Source organism: Tamandua tetradactyla, chromosome 6, assembly GCF_023851605.1.
Source record: "Tamandua tetradactyla isolate mTamTet1 chromosome 6, mTamTet1.pri, whole genome shotgun sequence".
NCBI lineage: Eukaryota > Metazoa > Chordata > Mammalia > Pilosa > Myrmecophagidae > Tamandua > Tamandua tetradactyla.
This window is the reverse complement of record NC_135332.1, coordinates 24,926,432-24,935,021: the sequence shown is the minus strand read 5'-3', so window position 1 is coordinate 24,935,021 and position 8,590 is coordinate 24,926,432. Positions and strand designations below refer to the sequence as shown.

Genomic DNA, 8,590 nt, shown 5'->3' with positions numbered 1-8,590 from the left:
CCCGCGCGCGATGGCGGCGGCGCGGCCCAGGCGGGCGGCTCAGCGGCCGGAGCGCGGGGCCCCGCCCGGGCGGGCTTCCCGGCCTCTCTCCCCCGGGCCGCGAGCCCCGGGCTCGCCCCGCAGCTCCTACCTCGCAAGAGCCCTCCCGCGCCAGTGGCCGCCTCGAGCCCCGCTCTCTCGCTCGCCCGCTCGCTCGCTCCCTCCCTCGGCAGGAACGCCGGGCTCAGTCGCCTGCGCTGGGTCCCCGCCCGGGGTGACGGCTCCGGCCGCCGACTCTGCTCCCGCCGGGGCCCACGGGGGCGCGCGCGCCGCTCTCGCGCCGAGGCCCGGCCGCGCGCGCCGCCCGCAACCCAGCGCGGTCCCGCGCCGGCGCGCGCCGCTTCCTGGTTCAGCCCGGCGCGCGCTCGCGAGCTCCTGGGTGTCTCGCGCCCCCTCCGCTGGAGGACCCCGAACCCTCTCCGCGCACCCGGGGTGGCGGCGCCCCCGGGCGGGCCGGCGCCTCGCGCAGCTCCTTTTTTACGGTGGCTGGGTGTCTCCCCATCTCGGCTCCCCAGCCGGGCCCCCGGGCCGAGAGCACATGCTGCTTTGTTTGGGTAGGGTCGACCACCACTAGCAGCGCTCGGGCCGGACTGTCGTGGTCGTGTTGATTGGCCCCCCTCCGCGGCCCGCCCACCTCCCTCCCCCCGGGCCGAAGCCGGCGATCCGGGTCCCCTCCCTCCAGGGCTGAGGTCAGAAGTCCATCGCTGCCCCGATCAATAATTATCCCAGGTTTGCTCCCTGGAGGGTGTCTCAGCCAGAGCTCCCGCCACTTCCCACCCAAGCAGGCTGGCGGGCGGAAATCCTGAAAGGGCACGGCAGGAGTTTAAATTCGCCCAGGCCGACTGGATCCCTCCACTGTTTCAGCATAAATCTATGGGGCACAGGGGTATCTGAGGCCATTTCTCTCCCCAGGAAATCTTGTTAGCTTTCACCAGTGAGAGCTGAGAGAGGAACTGCTCTGTCCAGAGAAGGATCACCCTTGCAGGATCCAGGGCGGGGGGGGGGGGGGTCTGAGACTTTCTATGTAATGGGGAGGGGGTGCAGTGCATGAGAAGGCAGCTTGAGTCACCCACTCTCCTCACCTTTGGATACATCTCTGGAGCTGGCCAACGGTTTCCCTGGCAACCCTCCAAGGGCCAGCACCAAAGCAAGGCTATCAGGTCTTCAGAAACCCAGCTGCAAAAAGGAGAGGACACCACCCCCCACACCCCCAAACACATACACATACACACACACACACACACACACACACACACACACGTCCCTATAGTCTTCTCCAGGTTGTCCAGCTACAAATCTTCATGTCTAGAGAAAACCAATATTTTCAAGTCCCCAAGTTCTCCATAAGCCTCCTTTGACAGCTCTTCCCAGCACTCTTCCCTTTCCTTCCAGAATAACATCAACCACAAGGTCTTTGTGTCTGCAGCTGATCACAAAGTCCTTCTCCCCTACCCAGGCTACTACTCACATCCCACACTCCTGCCCAACACCTGGCCGGGTACTTTGCACAGAGTAGATGCAGGGAGGTTGGAAGGCACAGCAGGAGGACAGGCCAGAGCAGAATGCAGATGGAAGCACCAGCCCTGAGCTCTCTGACAATCCCTCTGACAGTCACCGTGTCTGATGTTTTGACACTGTGGCACATCACATCTCTCCTTCTTTTAGGCCCCCATTCCCGTGCACATACTGTTCCTTCTGTCTGGAATGTCCTCCTGCCCTCCTGCTGCCTGCCCTTCTCTGGCCCTTGCTCCAGGCAGTATGAACCTCGCTCTCCCTGTTTCCCACCAATGGTTGTTCATGCCTCTGTTATGGCACCACTCATGTTGAAGGGCAACTTCTTGTTTACATGTCTCTACTCCCAAGGACAGACCTGATCTTCCATTCACCTTTAAATGCCCTCATCCCATGCCCGATCTAGATCAGATACGTGATTATTTTCAGTGACCCTACACTCTAGATAGATAAAAATAGAAACCAGGAGGATTATGTAGTAATTAAGAATAATTAAGAACAGAGTCTAAAATCAGACTCCCTGTTAATTCCTTGGGCTGTGTCACCTTAAGCAAGTTTTCTGCCTCAAGTTCTGCATTGTAATAGTATGATAATAATAGTACCTACCACATAGGGTTTGTGAGAGTTAAGTGAGTTAATACATGTAAAGTGCTTTAGGCACCATATAGCTGCTAACTATTGTTTTGTTTGTTCATTTGTTTTAGGATCAGTTAATATTTACACCCCTGTTTCTAGGACTGGCCAAGGTCTGGGACTCAATCCAGCTACCTTAGCTGCCAAGGTAGCTGACCAGGTATTACGGTGATGGATGCCCTGGAGGATGGAGCAAGTAAGCAATGCCTCGGTGCCTCTGTATTCCTGCATCTCACAGCACATCTCTGATCACTAGGCACCAAGCTAGACCTGGTTGGCTGTGTGCACAGGCACGAAGGATGGAATGTTCTGGGTAACTGCCTCAACAAAACACAACACTGTCGATGTGGGCAGGAAGGAAGGCCTAACACCCACCTCTCCCTGCTTGACAATTCAGATGAGGTGAGATCCCCTTCTCCTAGGCCTTAGGGGCACATTCCCCTAAATTGAGGGAACACTGGACTGAGACATGACACAGAAGGGATCCTAGAGCGAAAGAAATTGAATTGGAACTAGGATCTAGAAAGACCCACAGAAGGCACAGACAGAAGGGTCCCAGAGAGATGCCTGGATGTACAGAGATGCCCACCGGAGAGACTCAGCCTCATCTCCTAGTCTACACTGTCCTGACCCAGGAGAGAAAAAGGCTTGAGGGAAGAGCCTGGAAGTCTAGGACACAGCCTTCATCCAAACATCAGACCTACCCCCGACCAGGAACGGACTCCAGCCTCCTCCCTTCACTCTCATGGATAAACACACAACTACCACACAGAATAGCTCCTCCCCTGCACACACTCCCTCACCCCTCCCCGGCCACCGGGAGAGGATGAGGGCATTTTCTGGGAACGTAATTGAAACCACAACCACAATCCTTTCTAGCCAGAGACCTATGCTCTGCTAATGTGGCAGACCCTCTGAATCCCAGGAATCAGATTTGCCTGGGGGACCAACGGCCACACAGCCCAGGAAGGGTACTTGAGGGAAACTCCCTTCTTCCTTATGGGGATGTTTCCTCCTGGAGACTTGGAGTGGAGGCACTGGATGTTCAGCAGGCAGGAAGATCCCAGATCTACAGGACCCCAGAATGGAAGTTTGTCATGGCCAATGGCTTGGGAAGGGCTGTGGCAGTGCCGGAGCATACTTCTACCAGAGCATGGGTACAGTGAGGAGAGCTGAGTTTTACAGTTCCATCTGGTTCCAAACCCCACCTGTGCCAGCTAACCAGCTGGGAGATCTGGGTCAAAGAGCATGACTTCTCTGGGGGCCTCAGTTTCCCCTCATGTGTTAGTCATAGTTGGGAGGTAAAGTGTAAGTTTATAAATGCAGAGACTCTTTCCTGAGAGTACACATGAGACCCTAGTAATGGTGACTTCCCCTGCAGAGGGGATCTAGGGGACCAGAAAAGGGAAAGACTAACTTTTCACCGTACATCCTTTCATGTCTTTTGAATTTTTGTACTATGTATGTGTACTATCTATTAAAACATTGGTAAAAATGAAAAACTTTTAAAGGAAAAAGTAGAGAAATAGCATCTGTGAAGGTCGCTAAGTTCCGTGCCTGGGTTGTGGAAGGCACTCAATATGAGTGTGCTCTCCCTTTCTTGCCCTCAGCCCAACCCCAGCCAGCTTCCTGAGCTTCCTGGGTCAGAAGGGAGCATCGGGAGGAGGGGGCATAAGGGATGGAGGTGCAGGTCCTTGCAACACTCACCACCTGGAGATTCTCACACGCTCCCCACCATGCTCCTGGGTGCCTTACCTGTCTGGGCTCCCTTCCAGCCAGAGCGACGGGGTGCCTCCTAAGCCAGGGCCATCGTGCCCTTGCCACCCAAAGTCCTCAGGCAATGCTGCTTTATCCACAAAGGGCATGGCTGACACAGGGGTAGGAACAGAGTGCCACCCAGCTAGGGATCTTGTTGGCTTCTGGGCTGGCTAACGGTGCTTAGCAACCTTCACAGATGATATTTCTCTACTTTTTCCTTTAAAAGTTTTTCACTTTTACCAATGTTTTAATAGATAGTACATATACATAGTACAAAAATTCAAAAGACGTGAAAGGATATACGGTGAAAAGTTAGTCTCTCCCTTTTCTGGTCCCCTAGATCCCCTCTGCAGGGGAAGTCACATTACTCAAAAGTCAGCTCTGCATCAGGCCAAGATGAGGTGGCTACTGCTACTGCTGCCGCCATGGTCAGTAGGACCAGAGCAGGTAGAGGCCAGGGCAGCAGAGGAGAGAGCCCTCTGGGTGCTGTAGGTCAGGGTGTGTGAAAGGGAATGTGGGAGTGCACTAGTACAAGGGAACCCCTGGACTGTCAGAGTTTAGGGAAGCCCTGTGCTATTTTCAGGACTTTTGTTAATCCAACAAATATTTATGAAGCATTTATTGTGAGCCAAGGTGTAGGAAACAATCCTTTAAGCAACTAGAGGCCTGCAGTACAGATAGGATTGAGGGGCTACAGGATTGCAAAGGAGAAAATGCCCAAATCTGCTGGCCCAGGTCCCTGAGCACCTACTGTGTGCTGGGCACTGTGACTTGAGTCTTAGCAGCCATCCTGGGAGGTGTCAGCTCAGGGAGGGAAACTCACCAGCTCAGGGAGGGAAACTCATCAACCCAAGGTCACACAGCTAGCCCAAGGCAAGAGCCAGGGTTTATGCCACGTCTTCATGACTGGAAAACCTTGGTATTTTCTTCTACACTACACAGACTCTGAAAGATAAGGATTTCACCAGGTGGCCAAGGGAGGAATGGCATTCCAGTTAAGAGGGATGGAGAGGGCAATGGCTTAGAGTGTAGAGGGGCCTCAATATTGGGGCATCCACAGCTGAAGCAGGGAGTGAAGGAAAGGCCCATGGTTGGGGCTGATCTCAGCAGCCAACAAAGACCAGGCTGGTAGCCAGAGAGTAGGGGATGGATCACTGGCTCATTCTTCATTTGGACTTCAGACCCCCACTTCCTCCTGGGGCTCAGGAGCCCTTTTTTGAGGCTTAGAGCAGCAGAGCAGGCAGGGAAGATGTGGGTGGGTCTGAGCACTTAGAAACCAGGGAACAATGAGACATAGACACAGAGGGAGAGGAATCCCCTCCAGTCATAACAAAGGAAAGTGGGAGAGTGGGGTGGGGGCGGGGGTTGGCAGGGAAGGAGATGCATAGCCCTCTGCCACACAACCCCCAGGGGCTTGAAGTCAGGTCCTGGGCTGGCTACTGCACAAAAGAGTTCTTGTTGGGCTAGAAGGAGGAGAAATGAGCTCAGTGGGCAGAAGGGCCCAAGTCTTCATGGCTGAGGATGAGCAGCCAGGCCAACCCAGGCTGTCCAGGCCAGCAGCCAGTCCCACTCAGCTGCCCAGCTCAGCTTGCATGTGACCCACCTTCTCAGGGCCTACCCCTGCAATGAGGGGGATGGACAAAGGGAGGCCTCCTTCCTGCCCACCTCATTCGGGAGTTGGGTAGGAGACGGGTACTTGGTACAGACGAACCTTGACCAGAGAGAACTCAGCCTGTGAGCCTCTCCCACAAGGCAGCTGGGCAAGACGGCTAAACAAAAGAAGGAAGGACTTCCCCCTCCTACCCACCCCGTAACCCCTCCCCTCACTCTGTTCCCAGAAATGGAGGCTAGTTAATATGCCTCAGGCAGGATGGCCTTGTGTTCTCGTGATGGCTTCATTGTAAACTGGCTTCTCTGAAGAGTGGGGAGGTGGCCAGGGACACAGGAAAGAAAGAAAGAACGGGCATCGCCGGGAACCTAGCCGGTGGCATCACCCTTCCCCTCTCCGTCACTAAGAATTCCTCACTAAGCAACACACACACCCTCCCTAGGTCCTGCTCTATCTTTGGGGATAAGAATGGAGGGGATCATTTCTACCAGGAGGTACCAGGGTAGGGCAGGGGTGAAGCAGGTTGTTTAAGAGCCCAAGGGCTGCTGCTCTCCCCACTCTGCTGGGATGTCCAGCTGCTTCCTGGATGCCTCCAGGTTTCCTAAGCAGGCCTGTCACCGCCACCCCACCTCCCCTCTGGCTTCCATGCAACAGGAACTCTTCTTGAAGAAGGGATGTACAGCAGAGGAGACAAAGGCGCCTCTGTACCACGTCCCCCCACCCCGTAGGATGGTCATGTCAAGGTGACCTCAATCTGTTCCCCCCAGGGTGAGGGCATCAGTAGGGCCTTCTCAGCTAACCTGGTCTCCAAGGAAAAGGCAGAAAGGGGATCTAGGATAATTCTTCCCTTCCTTCATAAGCTCAAACCCACCTCCACACAAAACCCAGGACAGAGTAGGAGCAAGGGCTGGGGTAGGGCTGGGGGTGTGAAGCTCTGCACCAGAGAACAATTCTGGGCTAGCCCAGCCAAAGAAGACGTCCCTACTCTGTAGGCGTCTGCTGGGGCTGGGAGAGGAGGTACTCTGCCCATAAGGCTGGGCAACTTGGGTCCTGGGACCAACTGCACACTAACTAGTCAGAGAGCTTTGGACTGAGCTAATCAAAGGGGACGATTCTGGCCCTGTCTAGCTCCAAAATTGTCTTAAGGATCTGTTGAGTTGAAGAGTACAACCATTTGTGTATGAATGTACACAACGCATGAATTGTGCCACAATGCAGTTCAAGGTACGTGTATGGCATGCTAGCTATAGACTAGGTTGGGGGTTATTATTATTCCTAATGAAATATTCCTAAAGAAAAGATTTGGGGAAAAATCCTTCCTCCTTCCCCACATAATGGGGATTAGGGGCAGCTAAGGGGCAGAAGGCCAACCTGGGACCCCAGCTCTGTCCAGACCCTAGGCAGTTTCTGATCTTCTTAAACCCCATCCCCTGTGCCTCAGTTTTCTCCTCTATAGACTGGGCACCTGAAACTTACCAGGGCGCTTTGTGGTGGGAAATAGCACAGACCAAACCTGGGTACCAAAAGCAAAATGAAACCCCAAATTTGACATTTCCAGGTAGTCGTTTTATCCAGAGTCATGACCAGTTACCTCTGGCCCCAACCGGACTGTGACACCCTTTCTTCCTCCATCCCCTTGGGTGACCTCTGACCAAAGCTCCTCCTCCACCCCAGTGAATCTCAAGGTGAGAACAGAGGTCCAAAGAAATGGAGAGAAACCCAAGCAGACCCAAATAGAAAGTCAGACAGAGACCTAAGGAGAGAGAGAAAGAATCAAAGCAAAGGGGAGAAATATGCAATGAAGGGCACTGGGATTCATTAGAGACAGAAAGACCAAGTGAGAGAAGGCCAGAAGTCAGGGGTTGGACACAAATCATGGGGTGGGGGCTAGGGAAGCAAGTGAGGACTCTGAAGGCACTGGGGCACACCCTTTTAGGCCAACCCATAATCCCTCCTATTTTGTTCGCTGGCACCTCAATGCCAGTTTTTTAGGATCCAGGACTATCCACGCCCCAGCCAAGCCAAGCCCAACCCAGCCAGATGTTTGGTGGGTGGGGCTGCCAGCTGGGGCAGCAGCCTAACAGGCCCAGGGGGAGGCAGCTGCCTAGAGAAGTGGACAAGCAGGGCCCCCACCCTCTGAAGCTGGCAGCCCTGCGTGCCTGGAGTAGGAGTGGGTTCATGGCAAAGGGGCTTTCTCTGCCCTCTAATCTTAGCTCAAAGGACCTTGGGAACCCAAGAAAATGGCCCCTATGACTGATTTCCCCCCCAGTGAGTGGGCTGGAGGGCACAGGTGCCACTGAATGGGCCCCACCCACTGTGTGGCAATGGGTTTGGATCCGCCACTGCCACTAACAAGTTGCGTGACAGTGGCCAAATCACTTCCCCTCCCCGGCCTCTGTTTCCCCATTTGTAAAATCATCTTGATGGTCGCTTTCAGCTGGACACATGGCCCTCATTCCAAGTGACCCTCTCTCTGCATGTCTGACCCTCCTAATGCCAAATCCATTGCACAGGGGGCAGGGAGAAGTGAGGCAGAAGGGCTGAGATTCTCCTCCTTTGGGCTCTGCTGTGGAACATCTGCAGAGTAAGGTTTCCCCAATCCTCCACGCACCCCCTTACAGTTTTCAATTCCTTTCCCCGTGACCTTGCCAACTAAGAGACCGTGACCACACATGGAAGGGGGGTGGGAGGACCTAGACATTCCGGCTTCTCAGTTTTTCTCTAAATAAAGAGTAGAAGTGGGGGAGGCAGTGATGGGACCAGGGAGAGGCAAGAAGGCAGAGGGGAACAGGGAATGGGGAGAAAAGGGCAGACCCAATAAGGGATCAGGGAGGGAGACAGATGAGCACGATTCCCCCCAGGATATGTGGTCTTGGCCCAGCGAGGCTGTGAGTGGGCAGCCTGGCCGGCCCCTCCCTTGGTGCTGCCAATACCAGCTGCCAGGCAGAGGGGAGGCCCAGAGGAGAGGGAAGCTGGGCAAAGGGGATGGAAGGCTTCCAATTCGGCCTTACCCAACCCAGTGGGCCCTGGAGGGGGGGG

At 54.7% G+C, this 8,590-nt stretch overlaps 1 protein-coding gene across 2 annotated transcripts in view; it reads right to left on the bottom strand.

Annotated features, from left to right (window-relative positions):
• The window catches only part of STAT5B (signal transducer and activator of transcription 5B), a 95,819-nt gene that overhangs the window by 86,264 nt on the left and 965 nt on the right, over nucleotides 1-8,590 (bottom strand). Inside the window, exon 1 of one of the 2 annotated variants that reach the window (XM_077164357.1) lies at nucleotides 131-291. The exons of the other annotated variant lie outside the window; for it this stretch is intronic. The gene's annotated coding sequence lies outside the window, so the exon portion shown is untranslated. Of the gene's footprint in view, nucleotides 1-130; nucleotides 292-8,590 lie in introns of those variants that run through there. 2 annotated transcript variants of the gene reach the window in all.